The 19,268-nt window shown below is 53.6% G+C and overlaps 1 protein-coding gene across 4 annotated transcripts in view; it reads right to left on the bottom strand.

Annotated features, from left to right (window-relative positions):
* CXXC5 (CXXC finger protein 5) overlaps positions 1-2,288 on the bottom strand; it is a 36,281-nt gene extending 33,993 nt beyond the window's left edge. The window contains exon 1 of one of the 4 annotated variants that reach the window (XM_059174749.1): positions 2,265-2,288. The gene's annotated coding sequence lies outside the window, so the exon portion shown is untranslated. The other 3 variants (XM_059174748.1, XM_059174746.1, XM_059174747.1) reach the window with 3 other exon arrangements.
* Between the last annotated feature and the right edge of the window lie 16,980 nt (positions 2,289-19,268).

Here is a 19,268-nt window from a genome sequence, read left to right as displayed (position 1 = left end):
GGCTGCCAGCCCTTCAGACCCCCGTCTCAGTTGAAGGAGGAAGGTGTTAGTCTTTCCAGATGAGTCCCTACAGAACCCCCCAAATCTGCTGCTGCCTCCTTGCAGCCCGTGGCACCGGCCCAACTCCGCGCACCCCTTCCGAGCGGGAAAAAAAAAAAGAAAGAAAGAAAAAAAAAAAAAAGGCTATCTTGGTCCCTCATTGGGAGCTTCAGCTCTTCTGACAGGTCCCGGAGGCAGCCCCCCATTTAAAAACTGGGGTCACTCACTTTCGGTCGATCCTACAAATAAACAAAGCCAGGCGCACCCCGCACTCCCCGCCGGAAAGCGGCCCATTCCGGGAGAGGACAACTTCCCCCAGCAAGAAAATTAACACATTCTTCTCGCGGCGGTTCAGCCCCTCGCTCTAGGGAAGCAAAGGGGAGGGGGGCTTGCGGGCCGAACTTCATGGGTACATTTGGGGTCAGAGCAGCGAGGCTGGCGCCTGGGACACCCGCCTCCCACACTCCGCAGCCAGAGGAACACCCCCATTCTGCCTCCCTGGCTTTGCACGCCGCTTGGCCACGCGGGGTTCGGGAGACAGGCTGAAAGACTCCCCAAGGCTGGGGAGGACGGGAAAGAGAGGCCGCGGGGCGCGGAGGTGGTGGTGGGGGGTGATACTTTGACGGAAAAAAAAAAAAAGGTCAAACTTGATCAGCCCGCCAGGCACCCCGCGGGCAGCGGGGGCGAGGAACCGGAGGGAAAATGTAGAAGTGGCCGCCGCCCCCTCCAAGTGGAGAGGGGAGAGACTCAGCCACGCGTGGTCCAGGGCAGCAGTTACCGTAGCCCCCAAAACACAGGGCTGCGAGGGGTCTGACGGGGGGAGTGTGCGCCGCAGATCTCCAATCAGCCGCCCCCGCAGGCGGAGCGCCCGCCCAACATCGAGAGGTGAGGACCAGGGCTCCCGCCGCCCCAGCGCCCTCAAGCTCGAGTACTTGGGGAGGGGACGGTACCCCGCAGGGAGAGCCTCACCCCAACGCACGGCGCCCAACCCGCAGTCCCCGACCCTAAAACCCCTCTTTTTGTCTGTACTCAGTGATCTGCGACGGAGCCGACTGCGGCTTGGGGAGGCTTGGTTATAGCAGCGGACACCGAGCGATCACCGGCGCTAGGGCTCCCAGGCTCCAGGGCTCCATGCCGGCGCCCCCAGCCCCTCCCAAACACGGACCCCTCCTTCCCCGTCCCTGGCTCTCCGCACCTGAACTTCGGGGGAGCCCGCGCCGCCAAACTTTCCGCCGACTTGCAGCGAACTCCGGCCCCGGCCGCGCACCGGGCCCCGGGGGAGGAGAGGGAGGTAGGCGGGGAAGGGGAGGGGGCCGGCCTCCGGGGGGGGGCTCGGGGGAGGGCCGTGGCCCGACACCTACCGGCTCTCAGAGTCGTCCAAGCCGCCACGGCCGCCGCCGCCGCGAGGCTGAGGGGGAGGGGTGGGGCGGGGAGCTGCGCTCCGCTCTGGGCACCACCGCCGCGGTGCGCTCCGCTCCAGCCGCGCCGCCCGCCGCGCCCGGGTCCGGAGCCGGAGTCACGCCGCCGCGGCTGGCCCGAGGCGGGGAGGGGGGGGGAGCCTGCAGCACCTGCCCCTCCTCCCCCTCCCCGCGGCCCAAATTAAAAAACAACAAAAAGCAACTAATCACCCCCGAGCGAAGCGCGGCGCGGCGGGCGGAGGGCGCAGCGTGAGGCGTCCGGACTCAGCAGGCGGCGCGCATGGCTGGGCGCGGGCTGGTTGCGGGCTGGGCTGGGCTGGGACGCGGGGCCAGGCTTCGGGAGACAAGGTTCGGGCGATCTACTCGCTCGGCTCGGGCGCCTGCTCTCGCCGCCGCCGCCTCTGCTGCCGCCAGTGCCGCCGCCTCTACATCCCCGCTCAGGCTCCGCCGCCTCTGCCGCCGCCGCCGCCGCCGCGCGCCCGCCCGGGCAGGAGCTCTGAACGCTGCCCGGGGGCTGCCGGCAAAACCCGGACCGGACTCAACGCTCCCTCCCCCCCCCTCACTCCACCTCAGCTCCCCTCCCTCCTCCCTCCGCCTCCCTCCCAGAGCTGCTCTGGCCACTTGGACGCCGCAGGCTCTGAGGCCGGAGCCGCAGCCACTGCGCCTGGAGCTCCCCTCGCTCTGACGAGGTCGGCCCAGGCTCAGCTCCCCCAGCGTGCCCCGTCTTCATCTCTTTTCTCCGCAACTTTACAAAAAATAAGAGGACCTTCCCTATTTTGTGAGGGATGCATGGGCTTGGCAGCCTACCTTACGGGGAAACCGCCGTCCTTCTGGCCCCTCTCTTCGGCGGGCCGGAAGCGACGGGGACCAGTAGGGAGGGTTTGGCCGCGCCCCTCAGCTCAGGTGCGCGAAGGGCCTGGAACTCCTAGCTTAGGGCACTTGGAGCGACTCTGGGTTCAAAAACCCCACCCTTCCCACAGCGCTTTCTGGGACTCAGTGGGCTCTAGCTCCCCGGGAGAAAAGGGACAGAGATTTCTGTCCCCATTTTACAGATGAGAAAACCAATCGGAGAAAGGACAGTTTATCTCCTATGCCAGCATCAACCCCAGCCCTGATTCTTGGGGCTAAGGCAACTACATTGTGGTTCCTTGGAACCGTGGCCTACAAACTTGGAGCCTGAAACAGTGCCTGGCACAAAGCAGCACTCAATAGAAACTGGCTGAAAGAGAACAAAAGCCCAGTGGGTACAGATTTGTGCCCAAACATCCTTGCCCTCACTCAATGCCCCCTCCATCTGCCCAGCCTGGGCTAATCCTCAAGCTGCAGATGTCTTCTCTTCACCTCAGGGACCCACAGAGCAAGCCCCAGGCTCATATAATCCCAAAGTGCAGATAATCCCAAAGTGGGAAGTTTCTCTGAATCTGTGGAATTCGTAAGGGTGGGTTTGTGTTTCCTCCAGGCAGAAAGAAAAAAAAGACAGGAGACCCTAATGGGGGAGGAGGAGGGCAGTTGGGGAAGTCTACCAAGGGTTAAATGTACAGCCCCAAATAGATTGCAGCCCAGATAACAGGGAGTTAACTGCCTCGACCTGGTGCCTCCAGCCACAGGCACAGACAGCCTTGGTGAGAGAACTGAAACCAGCTCCCACCTCACTTCTTCTTCTCCTCTATGTGGCCAGTCTGTCTCCAAAGCTGGAGAGGGCCTTGGGGCCTGGGTCTTGGGTGTGTGTGTTGGGAGGCACTGGTGCCCATTCTCCAAGCATTCTAAATTTGGCCTTGGGACCTTGACCCAGCAGGGACAGGGGAGTAAGGGAGGTGTCAAAGGGCAGAGTTCATCTGAAATGTGTTGCTTCTCTAGTCATCCTGGCCTCCCAAGCCACAGGCAGTGACCCCTCTCCAGGCATCATGGACACTACCTCCCCTCCACAAATGCTAAGAAGTGTCCTCCCTTAACTAAGTGCCAAGAATGGCTCCAAAGGGAGGTGTTTAACCCCTCCTCTCCTCTCTCCCCTCTTCTCTCCAGCACCCCTCCTCAAAGCCATCCCAAACTAACATACCATGTGAGTAAAAGCAAGGTACTTGCTATGGGAACTCAGCTTTAAGACAACTGAACACCTCCAGATTATCACCCCTAAACTGCTTTAAGATAAATATTCTGGGCCCCACCATGAGTGTCAGGTATTGTACTGGGCACCCACCACATAAGGAAAAAGGAGGCAGGGTCCCAGATCTAGATGCTTGGGGATCTCCAAGTACTTAGCCCACCTCTACCTACGTTTCTGACTGTGAGGGGAGACCTATTCCCCAGGAGTCGGCAGCAGGTCTCAGAGAAGTAAGAGCAAAGAAACGAAACTCAATCCTGCAGGCTCTTGCAATCTAGGCTCAGGGCAGAATCAGATTCTGCACACCCCAAAAAAGCTTCATGTTGGGATTCATGGGAGAGAGTGGGTCATAGCTCCACGTAAGGGAATTACTATTAATTATCTGCTTTTGTTTTTTAAGACCTCTACAACAACACCCCCCCTCCACCCTGTCCCCACCTCCCAAGTGAGGAGGACAAAGGCCAAGGGGCTGCAGGCTGCAATGAAGATGGCCAAATCATCCCAATGGTGACTTTCTCAGGCAAGCAGTATTGGCATACACCAGGCCCAGTTGAGAGGTTGGATCTTGGAACCTTCTCCTTCTCCTGGAAATTAAAAACCTACAGGAAGACTCAGACTCTCACCAGTTCGACCCAGGTAGGAACCAGAAAAGAGAGGGGCAGAACTGTCCATCTGGAGAATATAACATGAACAGGAAACATCACAAGCCATCCACACAGAACTCTGCCCCTCACAAACAAGACAAGTGAGGGCATCCAGGGAGGACTGCTGGGAGGTCTCTGGCCCTGGGGAAGATCGTCCCCACCCAGACCCTTTCCACAAGATTTGAAACCACCCTGGTTCACTATTTTCTTCTCTCTCCTCTCTCTTTGCCTCCAATGAGGAATATTTAGGTTTCTCAGTGTTACTCAACCAATTAGTTTTGCCTCAGCTATCAAATTTCTTAAGGCTCTAGCACCTTGAGGGAAGAGAGAAGACCTGCACCCTCTTTACCAATCAGTCTGGGACCCTGGATACTGCTCCCCTGGATTCTGGTTAGGATATGTCTACCCGATGTTTACGAAGCCCTACCCTGAGCAGGGCATCAGGCTAAACAGCTAAGGTACATTAGCTCATTTAATCCTGGCCTCACTGTCAGCAGTTGTGTCATCCCTACTTGTCAGATGAGGAAACTTATATGAGACGGGCACCAAAGTTGTTCTTCCGAGAGAAGCTTCGTAAATACAAATCTACCCTGGGATTCACTGGCATAGCTTCCTCTAGTGAATCCTCAGAACTCATAAGGCTCTGCCCAAGCCCCTTCCTCAGCACAGCCTGGCTTCTCTAATCAGCCCTACCCCTCTGCAAACCCTGGGCCCCGCTGACCACCATCACCCAACACTGGGGGTTCCCCTTAGATTCCCTAAAACTACCGTTCAAGTTTCTGGGGCTGTGTATACTGTTCCCTCCGGCCAGGAGGGTCTTATAGCTTATCTCAGGAACTCCTCATGGAAGACCAAGGGCATGTGTCACCTCCCATTTCTTTGACTTCCATTTCCAACTTCAGTTTGGCCCATATTGACAGGGCTACCACTGGCCTTTATACAAAGTAAAAAAAAAAAAAAGTAACCTCTTTGGACAAAGGTAGATACACCCTTTTTTAAATTCATTTTTTTATAATCTCTACACCCAACTTGGGGCTTGAACTTGCAACCGGGCAATCCAGAGTCACATGCTCTTTCCACTGAGCCCCTAGCTGTCCCATAGAGGTACACCCTTTGGATAGTAGATCACAGACTGTCTCTCAGTGCCCCTACTCTCTTTACCAGGTGCCTTCTTGCAGTGGAAGCGCAGAACAACTGTACTCTGTGGCCTGGTTTTGGGGGCCCTCATCTGTCCCTTCTTGTGGCCACAAGTGCACAGATGTAGGTTTTTTTTTTTTAATTTTTTATTAACATATAATGTATCATTAGCCCCAGGCATACAGGTCTGTGAATCACCAGGTTTACACACTTCACAGCACTCACCATAGCACATACCCTCGCCAATATCCATAACCCAACCACCCTCTCCCTAGCCGCTACCCCTAGCAACCCTCAGTTTGTTTTGTGAGGTTAAGGCAGATGTAGTTTTTATTTGCTCCTTTGTCTCCTTGTCACCTCACTACCACCACCCATGAAAACTCTGAGTGAAAGGGAGAATCTCCTATCTGCCCTGCACCTAAAGCCTGGGCACTAAGTTGGTACCAGTAGTAACCATGGTCATCCACATCTTTCCGAGCACCTCTGATGTGTGGCACCGTACTAATTGCTTTCTGGGCATATGCTTATTCAATCCTCAGGCTCAGACACCCACTTAAGGTTACAAAGTAGCAAAAGTTGGATTTAAAACCATGCCTGTCTGTGGGATCTGCCTTTTCCAGGACTGTCATTTATCAACTAATGATGGCCATTGATTAATCATCCAATGACTGGGAAGTGGGTGCACAGGGAGGGGGTATAGGAGATAGGGTCTCCAATAAAGATGGCCAATCCAGAGCCTGGTCTAATGTCTATCCCTCTTTGGGCTCTACTTCCCTCAGTTGTATCAAAGAAGATGGGAGCAAGGGCATCTGGAGCCCTATCTCAGGGCAGGGTACAGGATGATCTTCAGTGGGGTCACACTGCATTGTGACCTCAACCAAAATTCCAGGCAGGACTGGGGGTGCAGATATGGGCAGGGAAAGAAAGAGGTTTAACTGCTCAGACATCGGCCCAGGGTTTTGGGGTCTCAGCCATCATGTACTGATTATTGGCCCTTAGGTCCTGCCACAATGACCATTGAAGGAACAAGAAAGGCGTGCAACTAAAAAGAAATTTGAGAAAAGCCAGGTCTATCTCTTAGGAAGCCAAGGCCCACTCATCCCTGAGAAGCCAGTTTGGTGACCCCAGCTGGGATCTCAGCTGTAAAAATGCAAGAAGGGAGGAGGGCATTGTGGGGGGTGGCAGGAACTCCAGTCACAGAACAAAATAACTCTGGGGTTAAGTTGATAGGGAGCAGAGACCAGGCCAACACACATACTCACACTCTGTACTTTCCCTTGCCACAGACTTGCAGACATGCTACGCACATGCCAGACAACCAGACATAGGCCCATTCTCTGCCAGCCACAGGGAAGTCAGCCTGTGTGTGAAGGGAAGAAAGAGAGTAGAGACAGTGTGGGGAACACCAGGCCTCTGAGAGTAGTCCTTGACTTCTCTTAGGCACATTCGTGGTTCAACTGTCTGTACTATGGGAGTGTGACTGTGAGCTCCTGGAGGCCAAAGCTATGGCTCCAGGCACCCTCCCCACCCCATCAGGAAGAGGGAGGGACCAGAGGGTAACTGAATGGGGCCTTGTTGGAGGGGGAGGGCAGAGAGTCCTAAACTTGGAGGCCCTACATGGAGCCCAATGAAGGGGTACCCTCAGCATCCAGAGCTAGCCTGCCCTGAAAATGCTCTACCCACCTCTTGCAGGCGAAGGTGGGGTGGTCTGGGGAAGCCCAGCAGAGGTGGAGGGGTGGGGTTCACAGACCTGGCCCTGAAAGCAAAGCAGGGTCAGAAATGCCCCTTACACTGGGACTTTTGAAAACAGGACCTAGTCTAAAACCAGAGGACCCCACCCATCAGCTTCTACTCTGCCTTGCCTTCAGACTCCAGAGAATGGGGTGCTCAGGTAGTGCCTGGGGGTGGGCCTGGGATGAACTCCTCTTTGAACTGGCGGGACTGGTTCTGTGTCTAGCCGCCTGGGCAGTCACGGGTTGCCTGCCATGCCTAGGAGGAGGGAGGCCTCAGGAAGGGGCCCCTTGTAAATCGTTAACTCCCAGAGCCACAGCCACTGCTGCCCGGTCCCCTCAGTCGTGACTCTGGTTCTCAGAGCACCTACGCACGGCCAGAAGTCAGAGGTGAGAGGTCAGAGCCAGAGGTCCCAGCACCTGGGGAAGACTATCCCTCAGCTATAGGAGGGAGGTGTGGGGGGTGTCAAGGAGGGTGTCTAAGGGGAGGCCCTTCTCTCAAAGTTCAGCGCTGCTCACCATTGTTTGCCCTCCAGCCTTCCTGGGCAGCCCTGACCTTTGCCTCTTAGGGAAGAGAGTCAGGAGCTCTGGGTGGGCCTCCTGGGGCAGCCCCTGGGCAAATCCCACCTCACCAGACCCTTATTCTCCTCTGGGAGGTAATTATGCTAGTCCCACCCACTCCACCTCAAGGAGTGTCCCTAGGACTAGATAATGAATAGGCTGAGGAAAAAAACTAAATATTGTTCAAAACTGGGATAGGACCCTTAGCACTGTTCCAATCCTGCTTCCTGGTGCTGGTGCCCCCCAAGGGAAATAAATGCTGTCTTTCTGGAGGCGTTGTGCTTGGACATCTCTTCACATTGCCATTTTGCAAATAAGGAAACTGAGGCTGTGAGAGGGGACTTACCCAAACTGTGGCGACCGTACAGGAACAGGGCCAGGTTTGAACCAGCTTTGTGCTCTCAGGCTGAACCCTTGAAGAGTTCTGTCTCCTCAAATTCCTAAGCTACAGGAGAAGAGACAACCTTAAGGCAGAATGGGCGGGACAATCCTCCCCAGAGAAACAATGGTGTGTGTGTGTGTGTGTGTGTGTGTGTGTGCACGCACACGCGTGTGAGCGCAGGATGCACCCTATCACCTTTCCGTGAGCCCCTCCTGCAGCTGTCCTTCAGGCCACAATACCCCCCCCCTGCCCCCGCTACCAGGTGCTTCCACAGGGGAGACTTAGCTGTTTGTTATATAGCCCACCCCCTGCAAGAATTCTCCTGCCTCAGACAGGCTAATGAGGGAGGCTACCACCCTTTTTGCTAGGGAGGCATCTCTGAAGCCTAGGAGATGGAGACCAAAAAAAAAGAAAAAAAAAATCAACTTTTAATCGAGATTGCAGATTCAGAAAAGATTCATAAGTGAAATGATTCCCCAAGGAAATATAAAAAGTTACTTACGGCATGGCTAAATTGGGCATGCTTCAATCAGGGGCTGTTGAGAAATCATTAAGATATACAAGACTTTTTAAAGACATATATGAGCTCCATTAGGAGGGCTGGCCATTGCTCCAGTTAGAGTGTTTTGGGCCCTGAGCTAACTTGGCCTCCTGTGTTACTTCCTCCCACTTGAACCTATGGCTGGGGAAGGAAGGGAAAGTGGGGAGAAATCCCACCTGCCAGGCCCCAGGGGCCACTCCCAGAGGTTACCAGTACCCCCAGGGGCTCAGAAACTCTAGCAAGGGAGAAAGGATTCTGGTTAGCTAGAAGTTTTTGTAGCATTATAGGGTATGGTAGGGCTAGAACTACCTACTTCTTTTGAAAAACTAAAAAGGGGACTCCCCCTTTCTATCTCCTGAGCGCTTTTCTATTCCCTGGGTCAGCCTGAGGAAGCAGACACGCTGCTTAGAGCAGAATGCCCTCTCAGACTTGTGTCCTAGGGCTCTCTGCCTTGAGGAAGGGGACAAGTCATTCTGTTTGGTCCCTCACTCCATGGAACACTGGGGGAGTAAACCGCCCTGGGAGTTTTCAAGGATAATCATTAGCTTTTGAGAGGACATTTTCCCCTCCCCATTGTATCCACCTCCATTTCTCCAGTGGAAGGCTTATCTGAAGTCTAACCCTCCTCTCTTATAGCCTGTGGGGAGCTTTGTGCCCCTTGCCCCTTGCTTTCCTAGTCCTGGGACTTCCAGGGTGAGGCTAGGACATCAGTGAAAAATGGTCTCTGCTGAACACTGGTCACCCTTCCCCTTCTGTGCATTCCTAAGGGGCCAGGACTCCTGGGGCTTGAGACAGGGTTAGGCTTTACTCATCTTCATGCTCTGTCAAGGGCCTGGTCCCTAGCTGGTGATAAGTGTTTTTTGAAGAGGAGAGAGGGCATCACAATTCAGCTGGGACAATCTGTCCCAAGGGGTTGGGTGTGAGGAAGAAAGGAGACAGGCAACAGACTGGTCAGGACATAAGTGGGTTCAAGTGGACCCTTCTTAGGCCCATCTACCTGTGTAGGCCCGTCCTCCATCAAACCATCAAGAAAGGCAAGAAACCCGAGCTGGATGGTGGTAGCCACACTGCCTCGTGGGTGACCCGAATCCGATCCTGGCCAGGCCGAGGCGCTATTTTAAACCCCAGCCCCAAGCTGCCACCTCAGCCTGCCTGGCTCATCTCTGGTTACAAAGGCACTGCCCTCCTCCCAGTCACTTCCTCCTCCCCACTCTGGGAGCCCCCCTAGGCTGGTGTTGAGCTCAGTGCACCTTGGGGAACCTTGCTCTCTGGGGGCTTTGGATTGTCAACTGGCACCAATGCCTCTCTTCATCCCCTCTGCCCTGCCCACTTAGGCACCCTCTTTTTTTACCCACACAAGAACCCACTGACTTGTATTCTGAATGAAAATTTCCCCACAGACAAGGGTTCTCTTCCCAGAAAATACAGGCATATGCTGGCCAGAGAGCCCAAAATGCTGGGCTCTTATTCTGCTGGGCCCAGAGCACACAGTCCAAGATAGGGCAGAAGCTATATGAGGAAAGGAAGTAGGTTAGACATAAGTAGGGACTTCCCAGCAGTGAGACTGTGCACCAGAGAACTTTCCCTCACCTCAACGCCTGCCTGCCTGCCTGCCTGCTTGTGTAGGAAGATGACTCCAGAGGGAGTCCCTTCCCCAGTTAACTGGCTCTAGGGCCTGTGCGTTGGGAGACTCAAGCACCATTTATCCAGCCTACAGAGCCTTCCTCCCTCCCTTTCCTGGAGGGGCCAGCTCGGCATTCAGGTGGACCAGCTGTCAGCTGGCTGGGCCCACTGGACTTCTGCACACAATCCTCCTACTCCAGGCAGTGGCCCCCACTGCCTCTGAGGTCTGTCAGCCCCACCCCCAGCCCAACATCAGCCTAGGAGACAGCAAAGACATTGCCAGGACACCAAGGGAAGGGAGGAGGCTGATCATCCATACTGGCTCCCTCCATCTCAAACTGGCTGGACAGAAGGCTGCCCAGGCAGCCCGAGGACCCCCCATGACCGCCTTTGCTCCCCCGCCCCCATGCTGTGTAGTCTCAGCAGTGAGGTATTGGCATGAAGCCTGGCGCAGCTGAGCAGTGACGCCAACAGCCCTGCCATCTCAGGCAAGCATGGCTCCCTCCAACCTGGCAGTTAGGGCCATGGTGGGGGGTGGGGATGGGGGTGTGTGTCCCACCCTCCTGGGCCTGAGACAGCTGGGGACAAAGCCATTTGGAAGCCTCCCCTTCCACTATTGCAGAGGATCTCTGGCATCCCTGTGGGTCTTGGCCACCCCTCCCAATCTAGGGGGCTGGTCCTGAGGTCAGACCAGTGGTTCTCAACTAGGGCTGATTCTGCCTCCCAAGGGACAATGGACAGTGTCTGGAGACATTGTTGGTTGTCACAACCATTGCTACTAGCATTAATGGGGTAGAGACCAGGGATGCTGCTAAACAACCTAAATGTACAGGACAAAGAATTAAATGGCCCAAAATGTCCATAGTGCTGAGGTTGAGAAACCCCCGGAAAGACTTTCCCCAACTAATCTGGGAATCTGGTAGGAGGCAGGAGTCATTTTACACACACACACACACACACACACACACACACACACACGACCTCTTTCTCTCTCTCTCAGGCCAAGGCTTATCACCTCCCACCCCCACAGGGAGAGAAGGTACTTTTGCCATTCTGGCTTTAAATGCCCCTTGCAGCCTAAGAAACGGTGGTAAGCCTCCTGCCTGTCCACCTATGTACCCACCACCCTTGCTCTAGGTTTGTTAGAAAAAGTGCCCATGATAGGGGGCCTGGAAAAACTCTTCACTTGCCCATGAAGGGGGACTCAGACATATCCCACCTACCAGGTAAGCTCCATAGGACCTTCTTCCCAAGAGGATTCTGCGACTGTGACAAAGCTCGGGACTGCCCTGTCCCTCCAGGCCTGTTCCCAGGGGTCTGGCCCAGTTTGGAGCTGGTTGGAATCTCCGGCCTCCTCCTCATCTCCCTGCTCCCTCCCATTTCTATTTAGGAGGCAGCCATGGTGGCTCAGCTCCTATCTCTGGTTTCCTAGGGAGCTCTGCTGAAGCAGCCCAGCCTCCGTGGGTCCATCTGTCAGGGAGGCTGTTCCGCCCCATCGATTGCTGTTCCCAGGGGGCTGCGCTGTTTGAGGGACCCAATGTGGCGGCCAGATAGGAGGGAACCACACCAACAAGAGGGAGTGGGGGCAGCTTGGCAGCAGGCAGAGCTGAGGGGGGCTGACACTTCAGTAAGAAGGAACAAAGCTAGACAAGCATGTGAAATGCAGAGGGCCAGGGGCAGCAAGGCAGGAGGCTGGCTGGAATGACCTCTGAAGCCAGCTGGCACCCTCAAAACTCAGTTTTGCCTTTGGACACACTGAATTCCCACTTGCAAAGACAACAACAATAATAATAGCTGACTTTTATTGAGCAGGAACAGTGTGCCAGCACTGGATTGGAGGCACTGCACACCTTTGCTTTCATATCAGGCTCACAGCCGTCCAAAGCAGGTGCTGTTATGCTCTGACAGGAGAGGAAGAGGCCCAGAGAGGTTGAAGCACTTGTCAACAGCCACACAGAGGACCTGGAGCTAGACTTGGAGGCGGGTCAGCCAGGCCTGTGGCTGTGCCCCAGCCCCAGACAGACAGCCAGGCCTAGGGGGAGGAGGCGTGTCTGGCCAGGCCAGAGGCCCTGCCTGCCCTCCCCCTCCCAGCCCTCCCTGCGGAGCCGCCTCCTCCCCTGGGCTCTGTGACATCTGCCCTGCTTCCCGGCCCCAGACAGCTGCCCAGAGCCACGTCAGCACTTCCACCGGGGAGCCTGGAAACTGGCTCAGCCCCTGGGCGATGAGGGACTGTTGAGTCCCCAACAGGGTAGCTCTAAGAGAGGGTAACCCACTCAGCCGAGCAACTGCTAGGTCCATGTGACCTTGGGCAGGGTTTCTCTGACCCTTACTTTCTCCAGCTTGAAAAGCAGCTTTGGGAAAGGATTCATAAAAAGATACAGTAATGTCCTGGATGGACAGGGAGCAACCATTACCCCACAGCCCGAGTTCTGGGGTCTACTAAGGAGTCTACAACCCCCCCAGTGTCCGCTCGGAGCCTGCGGTCATTTAGCCGGTCTCTGGGGGGTGGTGAAAAGGAGGGTGGGGAGGTGTCTGTGCCCGGGCACGCCGGCGGGCTGGCTGGGGCCAGAGATAACCGGCGCCTCCCGGAAAATCATTAGCATCTGTTTGGGCCCCTGCAAAGTTGGCCCACTGGCGCCTCCGCCCCGCAGGAAACGGCAGCGCCCCCACCCCGGAGCACCGACTGGGTCCCCCTCCTCCTTTCCCTCGGGCTCAGCTCAAATTCTGGTGGTGACAACATCCACCCACCCGGGAAGTGGGGGGCCTGGGTGTTGGGCCACAGGCTCGGCAGCTGGGGGGCTTGGACCGCCCCGTCGGGGGCATCCTGGCAAGGTGTGGGCGGTCCAGTCCGCGCTCCAGGCAATCCAGGCCGGCTCTTGGTGGCGCCCGTGCTGGCGGCAGCCCAGGGAGTGTGTGGAAATGACACCGCCAGGGCGGCGGAGATCCCCCCTCCTGACATTGGCTGGAAAGTGGAGCAGCTCGTCAGGGACAATCAATGGCCATCGATCGCCAAGCGGCGCTGGCGGACGGTGTGGGGGAGGTGCGGCGTGGCCGGCGGAGGTGGGGGCATCTGCACCGAGGTCAAACAACACACAGACCTTCTAAGGGGAACAGCGGCACAGAGGGGGGTCACACAGACAGACACACAATTCGTACAGGGAAATATCGCTAAGGGCCACTGCCACCACAGAGGCACACTCACTACACGGTAGTTACACCACACAACAGTTTGTGCCACAAGTCTCGACACAACGGGGTCAAACAAATGGTTCGTATGGACACACACAATAGTGTCACAGATACACATAATCACAGAGTCAGTCACACCCATCTTACCACCAGTTCACCCTGCCACAACAGGCCCTCACACCACCACAACCTACGACCCTACACTAGACACCCACAGTATCACTAGGACACAAAATGAATCATACATTCCACTTGCTGGTCTCAAACCAGGCAACAGGAGGCAGTTAAATATTCTGGCTGTACAACAAAGTCACACAACAAAAAAAGTCACAGCCAAATTGTATGTCTTCACCACCACCTCAAAGAACGTTGTCAAACTGGGTGTCATACTATGCAACAACCCATCCTGGCAACACAACAGAATCAAGAGCCCAAGCACATAACAAGGCCACATAGCACCACAAGTGGCAACTCAGCAAGTAAGACACAGTTGCAGGTCCAGCACATCCCCATAGGTGAATATAATGTGTCACAATAAGCAAATACTGCGTGGCAGGCAAAATAGCATTCACTTAGAGGGTTCTGACAGAATTAAGGGAGCTACTGCCAGTGAGCACGTAGCACAGGGCCAGGCATCCTGTGAGTGCTCAAAACAAAGAGGGTCTTGGGATCATTAATAGCCACTAGTATGTCCTATACCCAGGGAACATAAAATGCCTGTAACTACTTAATAGTATCTCTCTCCGGATAGCTCCATTCCTCTCCAGGAACCTGATTCATTCCAATAACCAAACTTGTTCTGCCATTACACGTACCTGGGAAACACCACTCAAGTGTCACAAACACAACTACCACTGTTACATTCAGTCATAACAGTGGCCACACATTATCATTTCCCTACTATAGAGGTATGCCTGCTACATACTCTGGGGCTTTGGCAGGGAAACCACCACCAATCTCTTACCAGGTGCAACTCAACCAGTATATAGCTACTTGCCCCATTTCCTGTCACTCTCACAAATTTTAGAACACAAAGAACTCCCCTGCCCTCCACCGAGCAGTGATCCACTCAGTTACACAGGGTCCCAGACCTTTTACATAAGCTCCTTAAGGACCATCCTTAATCAATCCCTTTCTCCATTCCTCCATTTCCCCATACAGAAACTGAGACATCAGTTCCAGAGCCCTCAGAAAAGCCCTCTCTATTCCAAATCCAAAGCAGGAAATAGGGCTGGCCACTGATCTCAGCAATTTCAACCCCCATTCCCAGCAGTGCATGTGTGTGGGAGCAGGGCCAAGATCTGTCATTCCTTCAACACACCCTTATAGGCCACTCCTGTGGTTCCAGTACAGGGCCAGCTGGGCTGTAGCCCTCACTTCCTCCAGTGAAAGCCTGGGCCCTCCCTGGGGCTTTCAAGAATCCCTTGCAGCCAGGGAGCTCCCCCTAAAGGTTCTACCCAGAAAGACTCCCAACATTCCCTCCGGAGTTTTTCCTAGCTGTGTGACCTTGGCTAATTCCCCAACCTCTCTGTGCTAGGATCCCAAGTTCTGTCTGCAGACTTCAATAACCCCGTGACCCCCAAATCCCATGTGTGTACAAGCACATATACATGCATATATGCTCTTGTGTGTTTGTGTGCACATACTCTTTAGGAAGACAGTTTAGGACTACTAGGTAGCCTGACCTAGGAGGTGGGAAAGCACAGATCCTGGGATATGTGCAATGCTACAATCACCCCTCACCCTCATCCTTCAGGTAGGGCTATGAAACAGCTAGCAGAGATCTGGCCTCCTTCCACAGGACTTCCCACTCCCAGGTGGCTGGAGGGAACACCTCCCACCACCTCTCTAGGCTTTTATTCACCAGAAGGGGTAGCTGGACTCCCTTTTTGACCCCCAAGAGAAATAGAGAAACAGACAAATCCTGGGTAGGGACACACAGGCTGGCCAGGAATGTCCATCCAAACATTTACCCATTCTGCTTACTAGTATACTTTTGAAGGCCCTGCTATGTGGTGTGTGAGTTGTGGACCCTAAAAGGGCCCATACAGTCCACCCCAAGTCCCTGGGTATAGAGGGAAAAACCTCTGGCTTGTACAGGAATCTAGGAAAGATGTCCCATTGTCCATCCATACCCCTCCTTGAGAACCCATAAGGACCCCTTCAACTTGATAAGGCCATTTTCCACCAAGCATTGCCTAAGGGCCAGGCTGGAAGCCAACTGCCCATTTTCTAGATGAGAAAATGAAGATAAGGAGAGAAAAATTAGTTGCCCAAGAATATACAACTGAAAAGTCACAGCCTATGGTTCAAACACAGGTTTGACTCCGGTTTCTCAAAGGCTACACAGCTTAGGCTCACACCCATATGCATAAACACTAAGGAATGTCCATGCTCACAATTCTCTCACAAGTTCATACACACATGGGCAGCCTCCTCCTGTACATATTCACACACACACAAGCAGACCTACACTCTCCCACGCCTAGGGCCTGTCAGCCACATTCTCCATGACTCCCTCCCTTCTAACAGGGACAGGGGCAGGCTGGGAGTCCACATTCCCAGGTTTCCACCCTGACCCTGAGCCCCCGCCTTCCCCACTCAGAGCACACATTCCTCCTGCTGCAGCCAGATAACCAGCCCCAGGGGGAGGCCTGGGGAGAGAGCAAGGCATTCTGAGGGCCAGGCCCTACTCTGGGTTGCCTAAGTCCAACTCTATTGCCTAGGTCTGGCCTGGCAGGAAATCAGCTTTCCGTGCAGGTACCCCCGCCCCCCCCCTCGCCCCGCCCCACCCTGGCCAGGATAGACCCAAGGCTTCTGTCCTTATTCTGGGGATTTTCTTAGGCCCAGAGCCTCTCTCTCCAGAAAGGGCCCTCGGGGGTCTCCTAATTCCTCCTCTGAATGCAAAATTCCTTACATAGTTAGGAACTAGAACAGGACCTGAGGAGCCATAAAGACTCCTCTCTCTTCCCCCACTCTTACAATGGGTCTCTCAGTAGGTGAAAACCTGGGTTCCAGGGACCAACAACCCCTAGGCAGTTTCCCCATCTGGGGATAGTGGTGGTTAATTCTCCCAACTCTGCCTGGGGTACAGCCACTTGGAGGTTCAGCAATTCTGGAGATATTTGCATATTCAGATGGCCAAGACTGGAATTTCAGAGAATTCCCCAAGAAGAGGCAGCTGGCTTCTGGGCAGTGGCCCTGGAGGCTCACAGCTGTTGGAATCAAAGACTGGGGAGCCTGGAGCCCCAAAACTCGAGAGAAATTAAAAAGGACAAGGGAAGACAAGAGCCCTATCACCAGTCCCCAGTTTTGTTCCCCTGTCTCCAGGCCTCCATCCCTCAGGGTATGAAAAACTCTGTCCTAGTTGCCCAGATAAGTGGGCAGGCAAATGAGCCTGGACTGCTTGGCCAGACTGACGGGGACTACCTGCCTCTGGGGAAAGGCAACAGTGGGCACCAGGCAGAGAGGTGCCAAAAAATATGAGATCTCCTTATTCATATGAAGTGACTGACAAACCTTGACCCTATGCAACCCGTAGCCAGGTGGGCAAAGACTATTGCTAAGACCCTACTAACCTATCCACAACCCAGGGATATGGCTATTATACCAATGGGAAGGAAAGAGGGTAGCTGGTAGATTGACACTTCTGGCAGGCACTGGGCCCTGTTCCCTCACTGTGATTAAGGCTATGATGGAGCTTGACTGAGCTAGGCACTGGCCCATGCAGTTATGCATAAACTGTGAACAAAGCCAAGCCCAAAGAGGCCTCCCCATCCCAACAAAAGCCCCTCTCAGGTTATTCGCAAGCAGATTTACTGACCACCCACCTCTCTGTTGTTACAGCCATGGGTCACCACTGCCCTCTGCTGGCCACTCAGGCACTAGCATCCACTCAAACACCAGCTCCCTCCTTACCAAAGCAAATGCATCTTAGTCACCTCCTCCATCTGTGGGCACAGAAATTTAAACCCATCCAACTGTCACCTAAAGTTAGAGGGTGGCAGGTGGGCAGAATAAACAGGGACAGTGTGTCAGAAAGGAATCCTGCCCACCTCCACAAAATCTACATCCTAAACTTCAAAAGAAGTGCCCTTTCTATCAACTAAGAGGTTGAACCCACACTCATGGAAACAGCACCTGCCCCAATACCTGTTACAATGTACCAGAACTTCTCCTCACCCCTTCTCCAATGTCCTCTTCTTGTTTCCTACAAAAGAGGACCAGGATGAGATGGCCTGGAGCCATACTTCCAGAAGAGCTCAATTTCTCTGGCAAGTCTGAGAAAGCCTTGGTTCCCTGTGTCACAGGGGAACAGGTGACTGGAAATTCTGGATGCCCTCTTTAACCAGGCTAGGTCCTGGTAACTCTTAATGCAACACCCCGCCAGCAGCCACACCTTTCAAAGATGACAGCAAAACTGACTGGGAAACTGCCCAGAAGGACCTAACTAGTATTGCTCCTTATTTAGCTGGAGGAAGCATCCCTGTAGTCAAGTAGATGACCTAGCTTTTGCCAACTACCTCAAGCATGGCATGTCTCTCTCAACCATGAGATGGTGTTGATTCTGAAGCTCAAATGTCAGATTGTATTTGGGAGCTGTTTCTAGATACCTCCAAGTAAGGGAGCCCAAGGAGGAGCTTTGAAGTGTCTAAAGTTAACTTTACTTCTGATGGAAAACTTAAAAGCTGAGAAAGCACAATGTGTGTGTGTGTGTGGGGGGGGGGTAGATAGTTGATCCTACGGTTGGGAAAACTAAACCCTCCCTACTCACTCTCATTCACTAAAGGCCCTACAATTTAGATCTGGGGAATACCTTTTAAGAGCCAAGATTTTTAAGTATTTAGGAAGACATTAAAATAGGATTAACAAGTTGCTCAAAGCCAGGAGAGAGCTGCCTGGTAGCTATTTCGCCTAATATCCTTAGAAATTGGAAGAGGAGCAGAGCATATTCTAATCAATGCTGGTGCTGCTCTTCCCCTGAACAGCAGTCACTGGCAGCTTACTCCAGGCACCCAGGATCTCCAGCCCTGGAAATGGCCATTCTACCAGTAACAACTTACTCAGGAGGTTAAAAACAAATAAATCCACTCAATTAAAAACTATTAAGCAGCTCTCTTGGTGCTAAGATATTCACACAGTTCTACATGTGTTAAGAGGGAGATTATACTCTGCCTCTGATCAGATGCAGCTCTCTACAAATAATTCAAAGATGAAAAGTGATCACTTGTCAAAAAATGTTTTAATTCTGACTCAACCAGCCCAGGAGCAGTCACTGAAAAAGGACAAAGCTGGCTGGCAATCATGTTATACACTGAGCCACTGAGGCCCAAGGCTTTAAGATTTTAGACAGTCTAAACTTTGAGCTTTCCCACTGGTATCAACTAAGGTAAAAATATGGCACAATGAATATTAAACATGACAAAGGATCCCACAGCTAGTCCCAGGAACTGGCCCATCCTAGGAATTGGCCATCCCAGGAACTGGCCTGGAAACATTCAGAGAAGACTGAATATCAACTGTTTAGCAGCTGGAGCTTTTAAGCTTCTAAGGTAGGTTTCTGTGGGGCAGAGAACTGAAACCACTCTCATCTAAGTGCATGCACAACATAAGGTAAAATTAAATAGGAAAAAGGCTCCAGAAGCACCTCAAAGGAAATTTATTTCCTCTCCTTGGACATATATGAACATATACTTGGGAAGCTTATTACCTTCAGTTATTTTCTATTAAAAACCTGCTTTCTCCTGTATAACCTCATGCCCATCAAAATAGCCCATCACTTGAAATGAAGTGTTTCATAAAGAGAATCCAAAGGAGATGGGTCCTTAACGCTAGTGAAAATTTTCTGCAGGGTAATAAGGATGCTTATTCCTGAGTAGGAAGGAAGGAAAGATATGGTCATG

This window comes from Mustela lutreola, chromosome 5, assembly GCF_030435805.1.
Source record: "Mustela lutreola isolate mMusLut2 chromosome 5, mMusLut2.pri, whole genome shotgun sequence".
NCBI lineage: Eukaryota > Metazoa > Chordata > Mammalia > Carnivora > Mustelidae > Mustela > Mustela lutreola.
This window is presented reverse-complemented; position numbering and strand designations above follow the sequence as displayed.